General features: G+C 38.7%; 1 long non-coding RNA gene across 2 annotated transcripts in view; it reads left to right on the top strand.

Moving 5' to 3' along the window:
• The first annotated feature begins 16,645 nt into the window (after window positions 1-16,645).
• The window catches only part of LOC141302403 (uncharacterized), a 12,076-nt gene continuing 6,856 nt past the window's right edge, over window positions 16,646-21,865 (top strand). Inside the window, exons 1-4 of one of the 2 annotated variants that reach the window (XR_012342391.1) lie at window positions 16,646-16,785; window positions 18,671-18,787; window positions 19,527-19,775; window positions 19,885-19,966. This is a non-coding gene — a long non-coding RNA (uncharacterized lncRNA). The remainder of the gene's footprint in view (window positions 16,786-18,670; window positions 18,788-19,526; window positions 19,776-19,884; window positions 19,967-21,865) is intronic. The other variant, XR_012342392.1, reaches the window with a different exon arrangement.

The raw sequence follows: 21,865 nt of genomic DNA, 5'->3' as shown, positions 1-21,865 counted from the left end.
ATTTTGAGAAAACGGGTTTAAAGTGAGGCAATGAAAATAGAAACACAATAGTCTAGTATCACAAGTAAAAATCACTGTGATAAAATACTTATTTTAGTCACTGTACATGATGTAAAAGATACAAAATGAAATATATATGAAATATGAAAATGGTCAGGACAGGAGTGCTGTAGACAAATTCTCAGCCAGGTGAGAATTATAGATTATATTAATTTGATTTAACTTTCCAAATGTTCTCTCCATATTACAAGAGCTTGTCACTCAGTGATATGACGCTTCATCTGGCAATGAATCGCTTTTTTTTGCACTAAACAAGTGAATTTTTCCAAGATATTTTCAGACATGATAGACAAGATGTTATAGAATAATATTTGAATGAAAACCTAATTCTGACTGAAAAAAATTACATTCAAACTATTTTTCGAATTTCCTGAAAACGTCCCAGCATGACATCCGATGGGTTTTCCAAGATCGCATCACAATTTTGTATATGCCGATTTCTGTAAAGAATGTAATTAACTTTTTTTTTGTGTGTGTGTGTCTCTGTCTGTCTGTCTCTGTGTGTGTACTTTACTTTTCTTTCCTGTCCTGTCCTATCTATGCCTTTATATCCAATTTCATTCTAACTTTTATCTTGCTTTAATCTCTCTCTCGCCCATTCTATTCTTTCTCTTCAAAACAAAACTAACTGGCTGCTGCTTTGCTTGCTGCTTTGCTTGCTCGCACCCCAAATCCAATCTTACCCAACGCATGATCCAACACGCACTTGCAAGCTTGCTAATGCATCTTTGAAAATTAAAGAGCCAGAACCACCCCATGCTATTTTGAAACCCAAAATCTCTTTGAAAAACAAAAACTTGAAACTTGAAACATTTGACTTTGAAAAGCTTGACTTGACTTTGAAAAGCTCGACTTGACTGTGAAAATTTTGACTGTGGAAAAAATTTCAAACCCAGGTGAGAACAGTTAACTACAGATTCAGAAAGGGTGAAAGAGAAATTTCCAGATTTCACTACGTTGGAATTTCAACTCTTATAAAGTACACAAACATTTTTGATTAATCTTACTGCACATTAATTCATTTACTAGTGTTATACATTAACTGTTACAGTACTGTTATATATACTCTTTTTGTATAACACATATTGACTTCTCTGTATATCTGATTACAAAATAAGCATTATCTTTGTTCTATTTCAGCTATCAGAGAATTTCAATATCCATTACTAAGACATATTTGCTTGATTTCCAGTACTGAAACATCACCATGCCAAGAAAAGGAAAGAGGAGTCAATCTCAGAAACAACGCAGAAAGCTAGAATCTTCATTGGGCACCAGTAACAGTACCAACTCTGTATCAGGTATGAGTGACGAAAACCCATACGTGCTGTCTGTCAAAGCGTCTCACTGTCAGTCCGATGCAAGATACAGTGTGTACTCTAGAGGCCGTCAGTGTACTTGCAATTCCTTAATGTTCCTAGCAGTCCATAATGAACGAAATGAGCTACAGAGTTTCGATTTAGATGGTGTTTTACAGAAAGGTGATGCAGTTTACACTAGCGTCAAACAAGCTCTGCAGAAAAAAAGAAAATTTGTGGTTAATTTTTTAAATTTTGATGAGCTACCAAAGACAATTAAGACAAACTCTCGCTGCTACAACATCCTTAAACATCCCCAGAAGTTTGGATTTCTGAGAGATACACCTGCACTAGGCGACTATGAAAATCTTGAGAATACTTTGCAATGTCTCCAAGCTGATGTGAGTGATGCTTTGCTGTTGTGTGGAGGCTTATGTATCGCTGTATTCAGAGATCGATCAGGGAGATTTGGTTATTTTGATCCTCACTGCAGATCAATATATGGAATGCCTGCTGATGAAGGCACGGGTACGGCTGTATTTCTTACGTTTCATCGATTGCAGGATCTCGCAGACAGGCTTTATATATTGTTTCAAGGGTGTTTTGATTTGAGAGACCAGGAAGAGTTTGAGCTGCTGCCTGTGTCATTCATTAGCAGGATGACTAAAAGCTGTGTACATTCTGAAGTCTGCCGTGACCTTGAACATGATGTGCAACCATCTGTCTCATTTGAGAACATAGCTCTGTCAAGCGATGAACAATGCTCATCTGCTGATGCCTCACAACGCTGTGTTCAAGTCCAAGATCCATTTCAGCAACTATCCGAGACTGTTGTTAGCGGAGCCACATCAACAAATAAACAAGCTTACCTGATTTATCAAGATAAACCGGAAGTTCCAACTACCGTTGCTCAGAATCGAGATGAATCTAAAAATGTACCATTGAGTGAACTTTCTCATAACATGCCGTCAACAGATCAAGTGGCATTGTCAGCTCCAAATCACCTTAAATTACAAAACACAATTAAGCAGGCAGAAAAACTGAGCAAGACTCAAAAGCGAAAGTCTTATTGTAAAAAATGGCACAAAGAAATGGCTCAGAGGCAAGATGTTTATGATAAAAAACAGACTGTACGTAAAGTCTATGATTATAAAACAAATAGTGAATTCAGACAAAGACATAACCAAGCCTTGAAGAAAAAATATTGGAACAATATTGTTTATAGAGAAAAACACAAACAAGCAATGAAAAACAAATATAAAAATATTAATGAATTCAGAGAGAGAAAAAAGTCTTCAGCAATTAACAAGTACAGGATTAATGAACAATACAGAAGGGGGAAAAAGTGCTATGCAATAAGCAGCTATAGAAATAATGAAAAGTACAGAGGGAAGAAAAAGAGTAAAATAACCTTAAATTACAGGAATAATGAACAATTCAGGGAGAGACAAAAAAATTATATTACTCGAAATTACAGGAATGATGAACAATTCAGGGAGAGACAAAAAGATCACATTATTCAAAAGTATAGGAATGATGAAGAATTCAGGGAGAGGCAAAAAGATCACATTATTCAAAAGTATAGGAATGATGAAGAATTCAGGGAGAGGCAAAAAGATCACATTATTCAAAAGTATAGGAATGATGAACAATTCAGGGAGAGGCAAAAAGATCACATTATTCAAAAGTATAGGAATGATGAACAATTCAGGGAGAGGCAAAAAAGCTACGCAATTCGAAATTACAGGGACAATGCTAAATACAAGGAACACCATAAGACAAATCTTGTTGACAGATATCTAAAAGATAAGATTTTTAGGCAAAGGCAAAAGGACCATTATACAAACCGATGTAAAAGTGATCCTAATTTCTATGAAAAAATGAAGAACATTTTTAAGCAACGTTATCACTGTGATGCATATTTTAGGGCTCGTCAGAAAGAATATTATTTATTCAAATCTAAAACAAAAATGTCTGCACTTATGGTACTTCACAAAATACGTTGTGCAGATCACATACAGCGCAAATACAAAAAAATGCATCTGATGCACTGTCAGAGAGGAACATTAAAAGATAGCCAGCCTGAAATAGTACAAGATCCAGGCATGTTGAGAGCTTTAAATATTTTCAGAGATGTTATAAAACAGGGGCCAACTTATGTCTGCACATGCTGTGCCAGGGCACTCTTCTCCAATCAAGTGCGTAAATGTGAAGTGTGTAATTATCAAAAAAATCCAACTGTTGTTTCTCTTTGCTTGACTGGAAACTATGTTCACATCTGCTCTGACTGCCCTGATCCGTGTGCATTGGAACACATGAAAACAGAGTGGATCTGTCACTGCTGTCATACAACACTTTTGAGGGGTCTAATGCCAGATATCGCTGTAGTCAACAATCTTCAGTTCACTCCCATCCCTCCAGAACTGTGTGATTTGAATATTCTAGAAAGACACGTAATTGCAAAGTACATTCCCTTTGCAAAAATTTTAACACTTCCTAAAGGCCAACAGAGAGCTATCAAGGGAGCTGTCATTTCTGTTGCATCTGAAGTAGAAACAACTGTAAATTGTTTACCCAGACCCAGAAGTGAATCACAGCTGCTTACAGTGAAATTGAAAAGACGCCTGTGCTACCAAGGTCACTATCAGTTTCAGACTTTGAACATGCATAAGGTTTTATCAGCTTTAAGAAAACTAAAAGAAATCCATTCAGAATATAAAGATATTGTCATCAATGCAGAACTGTCAGAAGAAGAAATGTTCAATGAGCATGAACAGTCTACAGATGACATCATTGCTCCTGATGAGGGCATGGATATTGACCGCAGCCAAAATGAGAACACTGGACAACAGATCAATGGGAATGAACACGATGATTCAAGTGATGACCCAGAGAATACTGCAGAAGAACAATCAAGAGGCCTTGCTTTGGATACATGCCTTCAGCCCCCAGATCTTGGTCAGCAGCTGTTGTCGTATGATGATGGGATATTCTGCATTGCCCCAGCAGCAAAAAACAGTCCTGTAAGCATTTTTAAAATTCGAAATTTGGAATCGATGGCCTTCCCAGTTCTGTTTTCTAATGGAAAAAATACCTTTGATGAGCCCAACAGAGCAACACATATTTCCCCCAGCAGGTACTTTAACACAAGGCTATTCTCTATTGACAATCGTTGTGCACAAGATACAAGCTACATCTTCTTTGCACAGTTTGTCACTGAAATGCACATGGCCACATCTAGTATGTCTATCCAACTGAGGAAAGCAAAACCCATGACCCGTGATGGACGCAGAATAAACTGTTCACTGCTGCAAGACAAACAGGAGTTAGAAAAGCTTGTGAATAATAAGGAGGCTACACGTTTCATGCAACCATTAAGAGGGACTCCAGCATACTGGGAGAAAACACTGCGTGATTTGTTTGCTATGATGAGGCAGCTGGGCACTCCCACATTTTTCTGTACATTTAGTGCTGCTGAGATGAGATGGCCTGAAGTGATAAATGCTATTAAAGCACAACAAGGTGAAACTGTGAACTTTGCTGATTTAGACTGGTCTGAAAAATGTGAAATCCTCAGGAGCAACCCAGTCACAGCCATGCGGATGTTTGAAAAACGTGTTGAAGCCTTATTGAGAGATCTAATCATGTCACCTGCTCGACCTATCGGTGAGGTAATTGACTTTTTTTACAGAGTAGAATTCCAGTTACGTGGCTCTCCACACATTCATTGCTTATTTTGGGTGAAAGATGCACCAGAGTTTGAAAAAGATCAAGATCAGGATGTTTGTGATTTCATTGATAAATACATTTCATGCAAATTACCAGACCCAGACAAAGACCCAGAACTGCACAGAATTGTAAGTGAAGTGCAGATGCATAGCCGTAGTCACTCCAAATCTTGTAGAAAGAACAAGAAGCATTGCAGGTTTGGATTTCCTAAACCACCCATTAACAGAACCACGATAACCCGCCCCAGACCTCCTCCAGTAGATCAGTCTGATGAAGAGAATGGACCAGAGGAAAGAGATTATGCCAGTGTTGCAAAAGAACAGCTTCAGAAGGTGTGGGATCTACTGAATGACTCAAATCAGAATTTTGAAACCATTACACAGCTTCTTAATCAAGTAAACATGACTTATGAACAGTATGAGAAACATATTGAGGCTATGTCTACATCAAGTTTAATAGTTATGGAGAGACGACCACAGGACTGCTGGGTTAATGGCTACAATCCAATGTTGTTGAGAGCTTGGAATGCAAACATGGACATACAGTTCATTCTGAACCCCTACAGCTGCATCATGTACATGCTCTCGTACATTTCAAAAGCTGAACATGAGATGAGTGATTACCTGAAGAGAGTGATAAAAGACTCTAGCCATGATAACCTGTCAGACCGTGAGTGCATGAAGCAGGTCATGAATGCATATTCAAAGAACAGAGAGGTCAGCGCTCAAGAGGCAGTCGCTCGCACATGCAGTCTGAAATTGAAATCAACATCACGTGCTGTCATTTTCATACCTACTGATGACAACGCTGTAAAGATGAGTTTACCAATTAAGTACTTGCAGACTATGGATGATGACGTAGAGAATGTGTGGATGAAAGGATTGCCAGACAAGTACAAGGCCAGACCAAACAGACCTGAATTTGAGAACATGTGCATGGCTGAATTTGCAAGTGAATACCGCATTGTTTATGGAAGACAGAAAAAGGGTAAACATGTTTTGCCACTTCAACAAAACATGGGACACATACAGAAAAGAACAAGGGGAAAGCCTGCTGTCATTAGATTTGCTCGTTTTTCACAGCAGAAAAACCCAGAAAAATTCTATGGAACTCTTCTAAAACTTTACCTGCCATATCGCAGAGATGAACAGCTGAAGTCCACGAGATTCCCAACATATGAATCATTTTATTCATTTGCTTCAGTAAAACTACCAGGCACAGGTGAACTGCAGCGTGTCTTTAACATTGTAAATGAAAACCGTGAGAAATATGAAAAACATAATGAGGCAATAGAAAAGGCAATTGAGGATTTTGAACAGAATGGTCCAATTGAAGATGCATGGACTACACTGGCACCGGCAAATGAACTGATCAGATTGGAGAGCATTATGGAACGTGAACCCACTGATCCTAATGAAGTGAATGAGCAAGAAGACATTCCTGAATACACAGCATCTACCTCTGTCAGTAACACAGCTATGCCACTCATGGAAGCTGCTCAACTAAATCATGCACAGATTCGCAAAATGTATCAGAGCTTGAATCAAACACAAGCTTCCATATTTTATGCTGTGCGAGACTGGTGCAAAAGATGTGTTTCTGGTGAAAGGCCACAACCATTTCTGTATTTTTTGAATGGAGGAGCCGGAGTTGGTAAATCACACGTTATTAAATCTATTTATGCAGAAGCATCCAAAATCCTGCGTAGGCTTCCATGCATGCGAGAGCATACTGACATTTCACAGCCTACTGTTCTTTTAACTGCATTTACAGGCACTGCAGCCTTTAACATCTCAGGTAAAACACTGCACTGTCTTTTGAAACTCCCAAGAAGCTTGAAGCCTCCATACCAAGGCCTCGGAAACAGCTTGGATGAAATGAGGGCAGACCTTTCTAATGCACACATTTTAATTATTGATGAAATATCAATGGTGTCAAAACAGTTGTTTGCCTATGTGAACTGGAGACTGCAGCAGATAAAAGGAAACCAGAAACCTTTTGGTGGATTGTCCGTACTCGCTGTTGGTGATTTTTTTCAGCTGCCACCACTAGGAAGAGCAAAACCACTGTGTGTCTATGAGGACCATGTGTTGGATTTCTGGAAAGATAATTTTCAAATGATAACACTGACACAGATAATGAGGCAGAGAGATGATCTCGCATATGCTGAGCTGCTCAACCGTCTGAGGGTGAAACAGAAGCATGAGAAACTGACTGAAGCAGACCAGCACATGTTAGAAGCTGTCATAAGATCCTCCCCAGAAGAGTGTCCTACAGATGCATTACACATCTATGCAACCAACAAGGAAGTAGACAATCACAACACTGAAGCCATATCATCACACTTTTCTGATATTATCAACATTGATGCCCATGACTACAAAAAAGATCCAAGAACAGGAGAAATGAAAAGGCAAGCTGCACCATTTAAAGGAGACAAACGTGATCTTATTGACACATTACAGATTGCTATTGGTGCACGAGTGATGCTTACTAGAAATATTGATGTAGAAGATGGACTAGTTAATGGTACTTTTGGCAATGTGGCAAAAATAAAAACAGCTCAGACTCAAGGTGGTGTTTCTGTTGTTCAATCAATTGGTCTTCATCTAGATAATGTAACTGCTGGACAGAAACATCGCAACAAAGCACCTGATGGAGATGACAATATTGTCTATATTGAGAGGTCAGAGGAAACATTGAAAAGAAAAGGGACAGTCAGAAGGCAATTTCCCATGAAGCTTGCTTTTGCATGCACCATCCATAAAGTCCAAGGAATGACAACTGATTGTGCTGTCGTATCTCTAAAGCACATATTTGAATCAGGCATGGCATATGTTGCACTCAGCAGAACAACATCACTCAGCGGACTGCACATTACTGACTTTGATGAAAAGAAAATTTTCTGTGATCCAGAAATAAGTGCCTCCTTAGAGAACATGCCAAAAGCAGATTTCCACAATGTCCAACCCATCCTACACATTGCACAGGTCTCAAAAATAAGTACAGCTCTTAAAATCATTCATCATAACACAGAGGGGCTGGAGTGTCATATGGATGATTTGAAATGCCATCATGAACTTTTATTGGCTGATGTTTTGTGTCTCACTGAAACACACCTATCAGGCTCAGTGGTTCCTGCACATCTCCAGCTAGATGGTTACACTATGTACAAACGCAACAGACATGCATCCTACTCAAACTATGTCCATTTGGCAAACAAGAATGGTGGTGGAGTGGCCATTTATGTGAAGAACAGCTTTCAAGTCTCTCCTCTGATGTACATCCAGAATGTTACTGACTTGGAATATTTGGTTTTGAAGATAGAAGCCCCCAAACAAGCACTTCTTGCCGTTATCTACAGACCACCCAGTTACAATTTAGCAAACTTTTTGGCAAACCTGAATGCCCTACTGACATCTCTGGAGATCATGGATTTCAAACCTGTTATAGTGTGTGGAGACTTAAATGAAGATCAACTGTCTCATTGCAACAAACCTATTCTCAATTTGTTTGAAGATAAAGGATACACACAGCTAATCAGCACTGGGACAACTGAAAACAACACTCTTCTGGATCCTGTGTTCATAAGTGGTGCACAATCAAACATCAGAGCAGGAGTACTACAAACATATTACAGCTATCATGATCCTGTGTATTGTGTTTTAGAATAGATACATCACATACAAAAAGAAACTACATAGATCTCTCATACAACACCTCTGTAACTTTATTTTATAATTTCAAGAAATAATAACACTAATACTAATGCAAATAAATTCAGTATATGACTAAAATTGCAACATTTTGTGTCTACTTCTTGTGTGCCTGTGTGTGTGAATGTGTTAAATAGGGAAGGTGTGTGTGTGTGTGTGTGTGTGTGTGTGTGTGTGTGTGTGTGTGTGTGCATGTATGAGTGTGTTAGATAAAGAATGAATGGAGAGTGAATGTCCTTTCCAAGGATCGCCACCTTGACGTGGTGGAAAGGCTTGTGTGTTCCAGTGATCCCAACAGTATGTCATTCTGGACTGTTTTACTTCAGTTTGTCATGCTTAAGGGTGAGGTTCCAGACTAAGTGCGATCCAAATGGGCAAAAATTGAATCAAATTTTATTTTAAGCATAATTACTTGAGTTTGTCTTTCTTGATCATTTTATAACAATAAAAAAATCTGTCCATTTGTTAAAAGGGTGTTGCTATGCGGTTGCTAAGGTACCCATGGTGGTTGCTAAGGTGTTGCTATGCAGTTGCTAAGGTACCCATGGTGGTTGCTAGGGTGTTGCTATGTGGTTGATAAGGTACCCAGGGTGGTTGCTAAGGTGTTGCTATGCGGTTGCTAGGGTACCCGGGGTGGTTGCTAAGGTGTTGCTATGCGGTTACTAGGGTACCCAGGGTGGTTGCTAAGGTGTTGCTATGCGGTTACTAGCAAGACACTAGCGTGATTTTAGGATGATTCTAGCATGACTAGCAAGTTACTAGCATGATCCTAGCACGACTAGCAAGTCACTAGCATGATTCTAGCATGACTAGCAAGTCGCTAGCAAGATTTTAGCATGACTAGCAAGTCGCTAGCATGATTTTAGCATGACTAGCAAGTCGCTAGCAAGATTTCAGCATGACTAGCAAGTCGTTAGCATGATTTTAGCATGACTAGCAAGTCACTAGCATGGTTTTAGCAAGACTAGCAAGTCACTAGCATGATTCTAGTATGACTAGCAAGTCTCTAGTATGATTTTAGCATGACTAGCAAGTCTCTAGTATGATTTTAGCATGACTAGCAAGTCACTAGCATGATTCTAGCATGACTAGCAAGTTACTAGCATGATTTTAGGATGACTAGCAAGTCACTAACATGATTTTAGCATGATTAGCATATTGTTAGCATGACTTAGAAAGATAGATGAGTTTGAATGAGTTTGAATGGATTAGAAATATAGTACATAGAAGGGAAGCTTGATTGAGTCTCAAAGGATTCTGGCAGTTTAAATTTGAATTTTGACAGTTGGAGTTGAACATTCCATCAATGTAAGTCAATGAGATTTTTTTCCCAGGTTTAATCGGGATTTTTAGGAAAACCGTAAGTCCGATCAGTTAGAAAAGATATAGCATATCGAGTCTGACCAGTCTGAAGATCTGGGCTGAGTTTGGAGTTTGTAGAGTTAAAGCTCTAGGAGGAGTAGCAGTCAGAAATTTTATATAGGAAGAAGAAGAATAATAAAAATAATAATAAGAACTAGATAAAAAAGTTCGTCAAGACAAACTTTGAAGTTGGCTTGAGAAAGTCTGACCAGATAGTTTAAAATAGTTTTTAAAGTTTGTAAAAGTTTTAAAAGTTTGACTGTTTTCAGTCTGAAATAGTTTTAAGTTTTCAGCCGTTTTAAAGCTTGAAGATTGAATAGATAGATAGATAGATAGATAGATAGATAGATAGATAGATAGATAGAGTTTGAAAAGTTTTAAGTTAGATGCTATTTCAGTCTGAAATTGTTTGAAGTTAAGTAGTTTTAAAGTTTGAAGCTTGAAGTTTGATAGACTTTAAGATAGATAGATAGATAGATAGATAGATAGATAGATAGATAGATAGATAGATAGATAGACAGACAGACAGATAGATAGATAGATTTTGATTTAGACTTTGCCATCTAGTGGAATAACACCTTCCAAAGTGCTGTGTACAGCCACTGGTTTTACATGTGGTTCTACAAATGATTCTCTGTTTTATTTTATTGTATATAAACAATCGTCATTGTCAAAGTCATTCGTTTATGTCAGTGTACTAGCACTAAAATAAGTAAAATATATGAAACATAAAATCATAAATGAAATCTATGCATAAATGTGTCGTTTTTTGATACAAGTTTCGGAACTTCCGTGTTGAATGTAACATCACTAGAAAAAGAAAAGCATGAACACCAGTAATTTTTTATTCTGGAAGAGTTTTGAGAAATTGAAGGATCTAGATATAACCAATTCCAGTTGATCAAATAAGCTGTGCTTCAGAGCAGTCAAGACTGCATAAAGAAATACTCAATTATCTCAAATAACTGGATTGGAAGGTAGATTTTTTTTTCTTCCTTGTCAATGCCTCATACTCCAGTTATTCACCATAATTCACCATATTTTGGCTTGTCAACCACCAATAAACGATACAAGAAGGAACCCCCAAAAATGACTGATTGCAGATATATAAAATAGGTGTGAATACACATATATATTTATAAATATGTATATACATATGTTTTTTTTAATTAAAAACTTTTAAATAAATACTGACTTAATATTAACAGCTTTAACTTTGAAAAACAGTCCACAAAGATACGTAGTGCAAATTCTGGTGTTGTGTTGATCATTATTACTTTTTTTTTTTCAAATAACAATAATATACAACACGCTATCAAGAACATTAAAAATAAGAAAAGGAATAGAAAAAACATAAAAGTTGATCATTATTTTCACCATATACACCATTTCACCATATACTGTAAAGATTTTCACCCACTTCCGATCTGAGACGGAGACTCCGCCCACTACCGTCATGAGTCTGCTGCGGTGGCTCTGGTGTTCTGCAGTGTCGAAGGAACGCGACCCACTAAGGATGGGATGTAATTCCCAGCTTCGACATTCGACTTCTGAGGTAAATCGATCGCAGCATTCATTGTTATTTCTGTCCTGGGGTGCATTTCCCTAAAGCCTAAAATGATCGAAACTCCATTGGTTTTAATGGTTCTTCGATGTACTTAGCCTTATGATGCGTTTTTGAAAACGCAGGCCAATCTGTTAGCTCTAATACTTTAACTCTTAATACTTTAGGTTTAGTTAATTACTCACCTTCTTTCATTTTGCGGAACACAATTTAGGATATTTTGGATGAAATCCGAGAGGTCCCCGACTCACATAGACAGCAAGGTTCCTACCCCGTTTAAGGCCCAAGATGATTGACAAAGTAGTCCGTGTTTAGTGGTTCAACTAATTTTATGAAGCTACGAGAATACTTTTTTTGCGCAAAGAAAACAAAAACTACTTAATTTCACATTTTTGTCTCTACTGCGTCACTTGTGGATGCGCGTTCACGAGAATACCCTGACGCCGATTTATAGATTTCAATAGCTTTTATACCATAGATATATATAGATACCGCATTGGACCGCTCCAAGCACGTAGATGCGTCCGCCATTTTGGAACGGTCCACTTGACGTCATTCACCATACTGTAGGTTCGCAGACCAACGGCTGTGCAGGACTGTGGCTTTTCGAATTTTTAGTGATTACTATGAGATCTATGGGTGAATGACGTCAAGTAGACCGCAGTCAGTGAAATGGCGGATGGCTTACGTATAACGGCCCATAGAAACAGTCGCTAATGAGGCATCTATGTATATATATCTATGTTTTATACAACGTGCATCTTCTCAAGGCATGGCGCATGTGTTCAACGTCATAACGCCGGGTCCGCGCCGGCGCCGACTCATGCATTCGTCGGAATTCTCTAGTGAACTCGTGTCCACAAATGACGCAGTAAAGATGAAAATGCGGAATAAAGTCATTATCTTAAGGTATCTTTAAATAAATAAAGTAACTATTTTTTGTTTTCTTCGTACAAAAAAAGTATTCTCGTAGCTTCGTAAAATTACAGTTGAACCCCTGATGTCACGTGGACTACTTTGTTGATCTACTTTTCTGGGCCTTAAACGTGGTAGTATCCTTGCGAAGTCTTACGCGTTTGTAACAACATGAGGGTGAGTGATTAATGATAAAATTAAAGTTTTTGGGTGAAATAACCCTTTAAAGCAGGGGTGTTTAGCACCAACCTGTATCCTGAATATCTTGATTAGCTTGTTCATGTGTGTTTGATTAGGGTTGGAGCTAAACTCTGCAGGGACACCGGCTCTCCAGGATCAACGTTGCCCACCTCTGGTGTTTATATATACATGTATATGTGGTGGGAAGGTATGAAATGATCAGACTTAGTAATTGTGCAGTGCAATAAAGAATTTATCATTTGAACCAAGAATTAAACAAATCATCTACAGTCATGCATAAAGTGTTGCTTAGAAGAACAAATCAGAAACAAATAAGTAAATGGCTAAAACAAAGTAAAAAAAACTGTTGTTGAATAATATACAATATTACGTTGAACATTATTTACAGAAATATTTACAGAAATATATAAAGGTTAAAGTTTAATTTATTTAGCTATTTAGTGTATTTGTTCAAGATATTAAGATTAAATTACAGAAAAATAACAAAAATTAGAAAACAGTAAAAAAATAAATAAATGAACAACAAGAATTAATGATAAAATTAAAGTTTTAATTTTAGATGATCAAGATGATCAAGATGGCGCCGCGAATGGCAGCCTCTGTGCTTAGCTCTCCAGTTGTTTTTGTGTTTTTGTTCGTTTTTCCTGTTTTTTGTTTTGCAAACACGATCAGTTTTACAAGGGATGAACTGCTAAACATTAGGCAGAACATACCACAAAATCTCCTACCGGTTTTTGATTATTCGGACGTTTTGCTCAACATCATAGTTGGCGGAGCGGCGGCGCTTACCAAAGGCTTCAGGACGCGCAGGACGCGCAGGACGCGGGGGAAGCGCGCCGGCGCGCTCGTGAAGCTTCGTCAGCGTGGATTCAGGATGACACTGCCAGGCATACATTTGGCAAATCTCCGGTCTCTACCAAACAAAACGGACGAACTCCTTCTGCTCTCCCGGACAAATAAGGACTTCTCACACTCTGCTGCTCTGTGTTTCACGGAAACCTGGCTGAACGCGGCTATACCGGACAGCGCGATTCATCTCCCGGGATATCAGCTGTTCAGAGGAGACCGCGACGCAGAATCGACGGGGAAATCGCGCGGCGGCGGGACGTGCTTTTACATCAATGAGAGGTGGTGTACAGATGTAACAGTGTTAAAGAAAATATGCTGTTCTGATGTTGAAGCGCTTTTCATAAACTGTAAGCCGTTCTATTCGCCGCGAGAGTTTTGCTCGTTCATTCTCGTGAGTGTGTACATTCCACCGCAAGCGCACGTGAGCCTGGCGTTACAGAAACTCGCTGATCACATCACAGAGACAGAACAACAACACCCGGACTCTGTTTTAATCATTCTTGGGGATTTTAATAGAGCAAATCTCTCCCGTGAACTGCCAAAATACAGACAGCACATCACATGTCCGACCAGAGATAGAAATATATTGGACCACTGTTACACCACAATAAGGAATGCATATCACTCTGTCTCACGGGCAGCTTTGGGACTTTCTGATCACTGCCTGGTTCATCTTATACCAACCTACAGGCAAAAACTTAAATCTGCTAAACCTGTAGCAAAGTCTGTAAAGAGATGGACCAACGAAACAGAGCGGGCTTTACAAGCCTGTTTCGAATGTACTGATTGGAGTGTTTTTGAAGCTGCTGCTACTGATTTGGACGAGCTTACAGAGACTGTTACTTCATATATCAGTTTCTGTGAGGATTTATGCATTCCTACCAGGACTCGCTTAACTTACAACAACGACAAACCATGGTTCACTGCAAAACTCAGACAGCTTCGTCATGTCAAAGATGATGCTTACAGGAAAGGGGACAAAGTCTTGTATAAAGAGGCCAAATACACACTGGAAAAGGAGATCAAAGTGGCAAAGAGAAATTATTCCGAAAAGATAAGGAACCAATTTCATTCCAGTGACTCTTCATCAGTGTGGAAAGGTCTAAAACAAATCACCAATTACAAGACATCATCCCCCAGCACTTTGCAGAATCAGCAACTGGCAGACGATCTGAACGAGTTCTATTGTAGGTTTGAAAAGACACCATTTACACCTCCAACATCACCCCTCTCCCCCACTCCTGCAACTCCCATTCAAATCAGTGAAGATGAGGTACGCAAGGTCTTCAAAAAGAACAAAAGAAGAAAGGCACCAGGCCCTGACGGTGTCACACCAGCCTGTCTGAAAACCTGTGCAGATCAGCTGGCACCCATTTTCTCACAGATCTTCAATAGGTCTTTGGAGTTGTGTGAAGTCCCCGCCTCTCTCAAACGTTCTGAAATCATCCCCATTCCAAAGAAACCCAAAATAACAGGACTTAACGACTACAGACCTGTGGCGCTAACATCTGTCGTCATGAAGTCGTTTGAGAAACTGGTTCTGGCTTATCTGAAGGACATCACCGGACCCTTACTGGACCCCCTGCAGTTTGCTTATCGTGCAAACAGGTCTGTAGATGATGCAGTGAACATGAGTCTACATTTCATACTGCAGCATCTGGACAAATCAGGGACTTACGCGAGGATCCTGTTTGTGGACTTCAGTTCAGCCTTCAACACTATCATCCCAAACCTCCTCCTGCCCAAACTAACTCAGCTCTCTGTGCCCACATCAGTCTGTCAGTGGATCAACAGCTTCCTGACAGACAGGCAGCAGCTAGTGAGGCTGGGAAAATTCTCATCCAGCACCCGGACTATCAGCACTGGCGCCCCTCAGGGTTGTGTCCTCTCCCCACTGCTCTTCTCCCTGTATACTAATGACTGTACCTCCAAAGACCCCTCTGTCAAGCTCCTGAAGTTTGCAGACGACACCACACTTATCGGCCTCATTCAGGACGGTGACGAGTCTGCTTACAGACAGGAGGTAAAAGAGCTGGCTGTCTGGTGCAGTCATAACAACCTGGAGCTCAACACGCTCAAAACTGTGGAGATGATCATAGACTTCAGGAAAACCCCCCCTGCTCTCCCCCCACTCACCATCATGGACAGCACTGTAAACACAGTGGAGTCATTCAGGTTCCTTGGAAATACCATCTCTCAGGACCTGAAGTGGGACATTCACATAGACTCCATTGTGAAAAAAGCCCAGCAGAGGCTGTACTTCCTCCGCCAGCTGAGGAAGCTCAACCTGCCACAGGAACTGCTGAAACAGTTTTACTCTGCCATTATTGAATCCGTCCTCTGCACTTCAATTACCATCTGGTTCAGCTCAGCTACAAATTCTGATCTCAGAAGACTACGTCGGATAGTCCGGACTGCTGAGCGAATCATTGGTACAACCCTCCCTACCCTTCAAGATCTGTACTTATCCAGAGTACGAAAAAGGGCTGCCAAAATTACTCTGGACCCCTCACATCCAGCACACTCACTTTTTGAACTGTTACCATCTGGTCGGCGCTACAGAGCACTGAGCACTAGAACGACCAGACACCGAAACAGTTTCTTTCCTCAGGCAATCCATCTCATGAACACTTGATCGTGGAACATACAACACTATACATTCTTTATTCATTTTTCCGTTATTTATTTAAAGCACACACTTACTCCATTCAAATGTCTTTGCTATTTTTGCACATTGTCTGTCTTGTATACCTCTATATTGTTCTTTTTATAATATGTATCGTCTTGTCACTGTCTTTCTGTAGCACTGTGGAGCTCTGTCACAAAAACAAATTCCTAGTATGTGCAAACATACCTGGCAATAAAGCTCATTCTGATTCTGATTCTGATTCTGATTCTGAAGAACAAGTAACTAATTCAATGTCCTTTTTTCAAAGTGTAATTGATGTTATTTAATTCATTGCATCGTCCAGGAATTCAGTGTCTCCATCCACACTTTCTTCTGGCTCCGGGGGTGCTACAGCCAGAAGTGGATCCAGCAATTCCCCACTCTGACCTGGATCCAAGGATTCCCCTCCTTTAACTGGATCAGGTGATTCCACATCCTGTTCTGGATCTAGGGATGCTTGATCCTGTGCTTCCTCATTGTTAGGTGAAGTCAGGCATTTTATGCTTAGGACTTGTTTTTGAACATGCCGTACTCTCAGTTGCAACGGTAGTTGCTTCACTAAATCGTCTGGGTTGCCTGCATAGAAGTGGGCTGGCACAACATAATCATCCAGCCCACTGTCAAGAAGGATAAGGGTGTCGTTTTTTTGAGAAATCCCAATTATTTCCAGGTCTTGCTCCAGTATCTGCCGGTCAATAATCTGGAAATAAAAAAATTAAAAAATTCACATATAGGGTAAGGGTTAGTGTTATGGTTATACTGGTAACAATGTAATCTTAGGCCTCTAGTATTTTTACTAGCTATTTAATTTAAAGTCAATTATTATTTCTAACTTTTGCTGTAGTGTGTCAGTAGGAAATGTCAGTTTACATTTCTAAATCTGTCTGGAATGACATGACGAAACAGAACAAACTGAGACAGACAAAATTCAGAAAAAATTTGGCCATGTCTCCAAGATGCTTCAAGAAACCTACCTGCAAAACTACAGTACTGTTAAAAATGAGGATATTATCAAAAATAAATGTCATAAATAGTTTTTGGTAACACTTTACAATAAGGTTCATTAGTAAACGTTAGTTAATGTATTAGTTAACATGAACTAATAATGAACTGCATTTATGCAGCATTTATTAATCTTTGTTAATGTTAATTTCAACATTTACTAATACATTATTAAAAGGAGGGCCAGTGTCCTGGGGCCGGTTGCACCAGCTGTGTGTAAGTTACAACTTAGCCTAGTTGCGACGTAAATGGACACTAAGTTACAACTTACGCACTACTAAATATTTTTGCGTTGCACCATTAAACTTAGTTTCAACGTAACTTTACGTATAAACTAAATATTTACGGAAGCGTCTGGTCAGGAATAACGGTTGGAATAAAATAGCAGACTGAGTGAACTGCATCAGTATGCTCTTTTTTTAACCGACAACCTTCAATCATTTAGGCATATATGATGCTGCTGACATTTACACTCACATACATATTAAGAGAGAGAACAATGTGTGAATAAACCTACTTGTTTCTTTTTTAGCGTGTCTTTAACACCCCATCAGCGTGACTCTGTGCGCTTCGTGTTGCGCATGTCAATTGATAAATGATAAATAAATGTCATTTCTTTCTTTCCTTTTTTATTGATCTTTATTTATTTCAATTAGTCTCTGAATGTTATTTACAAATGTGTCTAATGTTATTTTTTTTTTTTTTTTAATGGAAACTTGTTTTTACCGTTAGTATATGTGAGGCAAAAGAAGTTAGAATGAAGGATAAATTACAATTCATAGCATTTAAACAAGTTCCGCTCGCGTATTTTGAAGGTTGCTGTTGGATGATTTAGTGTAAGCGTCATATTATGCGACTACGCATTACTTTACGGAGAGCTTACGAACTACAAGCTAAGTCCTGCCTTACGAACAACTGGTGCAACCAAATAATGTATAGATTTAGTTACAAACTAGCTAGTAGTTACTAAGCCTCTAGTGTGGACTTTATGTTCCAATTTAAGTAGGAACTTACGAATGGCTGGTGCAACCCTACCCTGTAGAAGTTAGCTCCAACTTTAATTAGACACACCAGCTAGTCAAGCTCTTACTAGGCATACTAGAAACTTCTCAGCTGGTGTTGAGGCAAGTTTGGGTATCTCTGATCTGTATGGATGTGATGTGCAGCATAAATTGTGTACCTTGACAGTTGTGTAGTTTGATGAGACAAATTTTTTTTTGCCGTCTGGTGTTATGGTGGACTTAAGGTGGGTGAACTCCACCAAGTCCCCAACATAGAGTTCACGTAAGGCCTCTTCTCTCCACAGTGCGATGTCAAACAGCATGGACCCGCATCTCATACGCAAGTCCAGGATGGGTACCTGCGCTCGGGTCATCCTGGCTGCTTCGACCTGAAAAATGACACACGGGTGAGGACAATGCAGGTAAGAAGTATTTTTGACCCTGCGTCCTGATGTTTATCCTCTCTGTCCTAAATAGTATGTAAAATTACAATAAGTGTGTCCCAAAGCATAGTATGATGAAAAGAGTATGCCAAAAATCCCAGGATGGTCCACTATTTCAGGCCGATTTTTGGAAGTGTGGATGCGTGCACCCTCTAATGCAGGGATCATCAAATCTGGACCTCGAGATCCATTTTCCTGCAGAGTTTAGCTCTTACCCTAATCAAACACACCTGAGCATGCTAATCACGGTCTTCAGGATCATTAGAGAATAACAGGTAGGTGAGTATGATCAGGGTTGGAGCTAAACTCTGCAGCGCATTGGACCTCCAGGGTAAGATTTGGGGAACCCTGCTCTAATGGCTAATATTGCCCACAATCCATTGCTCTTTGGCAAAGGATTTGGTCCAGAACTACAAACACAAATAAAACCCATTTAAAAAATTACAAGCATGGCGGTTGTGCGTGACCGGCAGTTAAGTAGAGATGTTTAGAAAAAAGGGGGTTTAAGTTGCTAATAATCAACATTTAACCTGGAAAAAAATATTTAATATTTTGAACATGCTATTGAGTAAGTATGCCCACCAATAGTTAAGGGAACTATGAACCTGTCTCTCCAGCGAAAAAGCCCCTTATAGCTTACAGTGTTATGAATATCTTACTGTGTTAGATATTCAGTTATGCTTTTAAAGTCACTCACTTTTTCTATCTGCCCCTGGAGACTTAGGTAGCTCCTGCTTGTGAAGATGTCCTCTTCTTCACCAGTCTTGCGTGGGGAAGGTGGATAGAGGGCCTCTTTAGCTGCTCTTCTGGCCTCGTCAGTAATGGGCAGTGGAGCTGTTTTGAATTTTATTGTTGCTCGATTGACGAACACGCATGGCCGCCCATATTTGTGCGAGAGGGTGAAGTTTTTTACGACGTAAGACTGCCCCTCTTCAAATTCAGGGTCGATGCCATTTCTAACAGAAAGGTATACTGTCTCCCCATCAGTTAGCGCACATGAAGTTGTTACATTAAATGTCCCGGCATGTATTTTATTCTGGTGTGTTGTAAAGGTCAAAGCCTTTTGGTTCTTGCAGGTTGCAACACACCTGACTCGAAGTGGTGCTGGACGACTGTATGGGGTTGCCATCCTAAGAACGAGGGAAAAAAAGAAAAAAGGTATTGTTTATTTATATATATATATATATATATATATATATGTATGTATGTGTGTGTGTGTGTGTGTGTGATCCAGGACCACAAAACCAGTCATAAGTGTCAAAATTTTGACTTGTATATCATCTGAAAGCTAAATAAATAAGCTTTCCATTGATGTATGGTTTGTCAGAATGGGACCTTATTTGGCTGAGAGACAACTAATCCTGTCAGAATGTTTTATTATAATGTCATGTCTTCAAAATCTAATGATTTTTAAAAGGTTATGAAGACATAACATTATAATAAATCAATCTGACAGGATTTGGTCTAAGAAAAGGGTTTCTGACTGGGAAAAGTATTTTCTGAAGTGATTTTCAGTTTATCTGACTGGGAAAAGTATTTTCTGAAGTGATTTTCAGTTTTTCTGACAGGAAAAAATATTATCTGAAGTGATTTTCAGTTTTTCTGACTGGGAAAAGTATTTTCTGAAGTGATTTTCAGTTTATCTGACAGGAAAAAATATTATCTGAAGTGATTTTCAGTTTTTCTGACTGGGAAAAGTATTTTCTGAAGTGATTTTCAGTTTTTCTGACTGGGAAAAGTATTTTCTGAAGTGATTTTCAGTTTATCTGACTGGGAAAAGTATTTTCTGAAGTGATTTTCAGTTTTTCTGACTGGGAAAAGTATTTTCTGAAGTGATTTTCAGTTTATCTGACAGGAAAAAATATTATCTGAAGTGATTTTCAGTTTTTCTGACTGGGAAAAGTATTTTCTGAAGTGATTTTCAGTTTATCTGACAGGAAAAAATATTATCTGAAGTGATTTTCAGTTTTTCTGACTGGAAAAAGTATTTTCTGAAGTGATTTTCAGTGTTTCTGACTGGAAAAAGTATTATCTGAAGTGATTTTCAGTTTATCTGACTGGGAAAAGTATTTTCTGAAGTGATTTTCAGTTTTTCTGACTGGAAAAAGTATTTTCTGAAGTGATTTTCAGTGTTTCTGACTGGAAAAAGTATTTTCTGAAGTGATTTTCAGTTTTTCTGACTGGAAAAAGTATTTTCTGAAGTGATTTTCAGTTTATCTGACTGGGAAAAGTATTTTCTGAAGTGATTTTCAGTTTATCTGACAGGAAAAAATATTATCTGAAGTGATTTTCAGTTTTTCTGACTGGAAAAAGTATTTTCTGAAGTGATTTTCAGTGTTTCTGACAGGAAAAAATATTATCTGAAGTGATTTTCAGTTTTTCTGACTGGAAAAAGTATTTTCTGAAGTGATTTTCAGTTTATCTGACTGGAAAAAGTATTTTCTGAAGTGATTTTCAGTTTTTCTGACTGGAAAAAGTATTATCTGAAGTGATTTTCAGTTTTTCTGACTGGGAAGAGTATTTTCTGAAGTGATTTTCGGTTTTTCTGACTGGAAAAAGTATTTTCTGAAGTGATTTTCGGTTTATCTGACTGGAAAAAGTATTTTCTGAAGTGATTTTCAGTTTATCTGACTGGAAAAAGTATTTTCTGAAGTGATTTTCAGTTTTTCTGACTGGAAAAAGTATTTTCTGAAGTGATTTTCAGTTCATCTGACTGGGAAGAGTATTTTCTGAAGTGATTTTCAGTTCATCTGACTGGGAAAAGTATTTTCTGAAGTGATTTTCAGTTCATCTGACTGGGAAAAGTATTTTCTGAAGTGATTTTCAGTTCATCTGACTGGGAAAAGTATTTTCTGAAGTGATTTTCAGTTTTTCTGACTGAAAAAAGTATTTTCTGAAGTGATTTTCAGTGTTTCTGACAGGAACAAATATTATCTGAAGTGATTTTCAGTTTTTCTGACTGGGAAAAGTATTTTCTGAAGTGATTTTCAGTTTATCTGACAGGAAAAAATATTATCTGAAGTGATTTTCAGTTTTTCTGACTGGGAAAAGTATTTT

The sequence above is a fragment of the Garra rufa genome, unplaced genomic scaffold (assembly GCF_049309525.1).
Source record: "Garra rufa unplaced genomic scaffold, GarRuf1.0 hap1_unplaced_001, whole genome shotgun sequence".
Taxonomy (NCBI): domain Eukaryota; kingdom Metazoa; phylum Chordata; class Actinopteri; order Cypriniformes; family Cyprinidae; genus Garra; species Garra rufa.
This window is presented reverse-complemented; position numbering and strand designations above follow the sequence as displayed.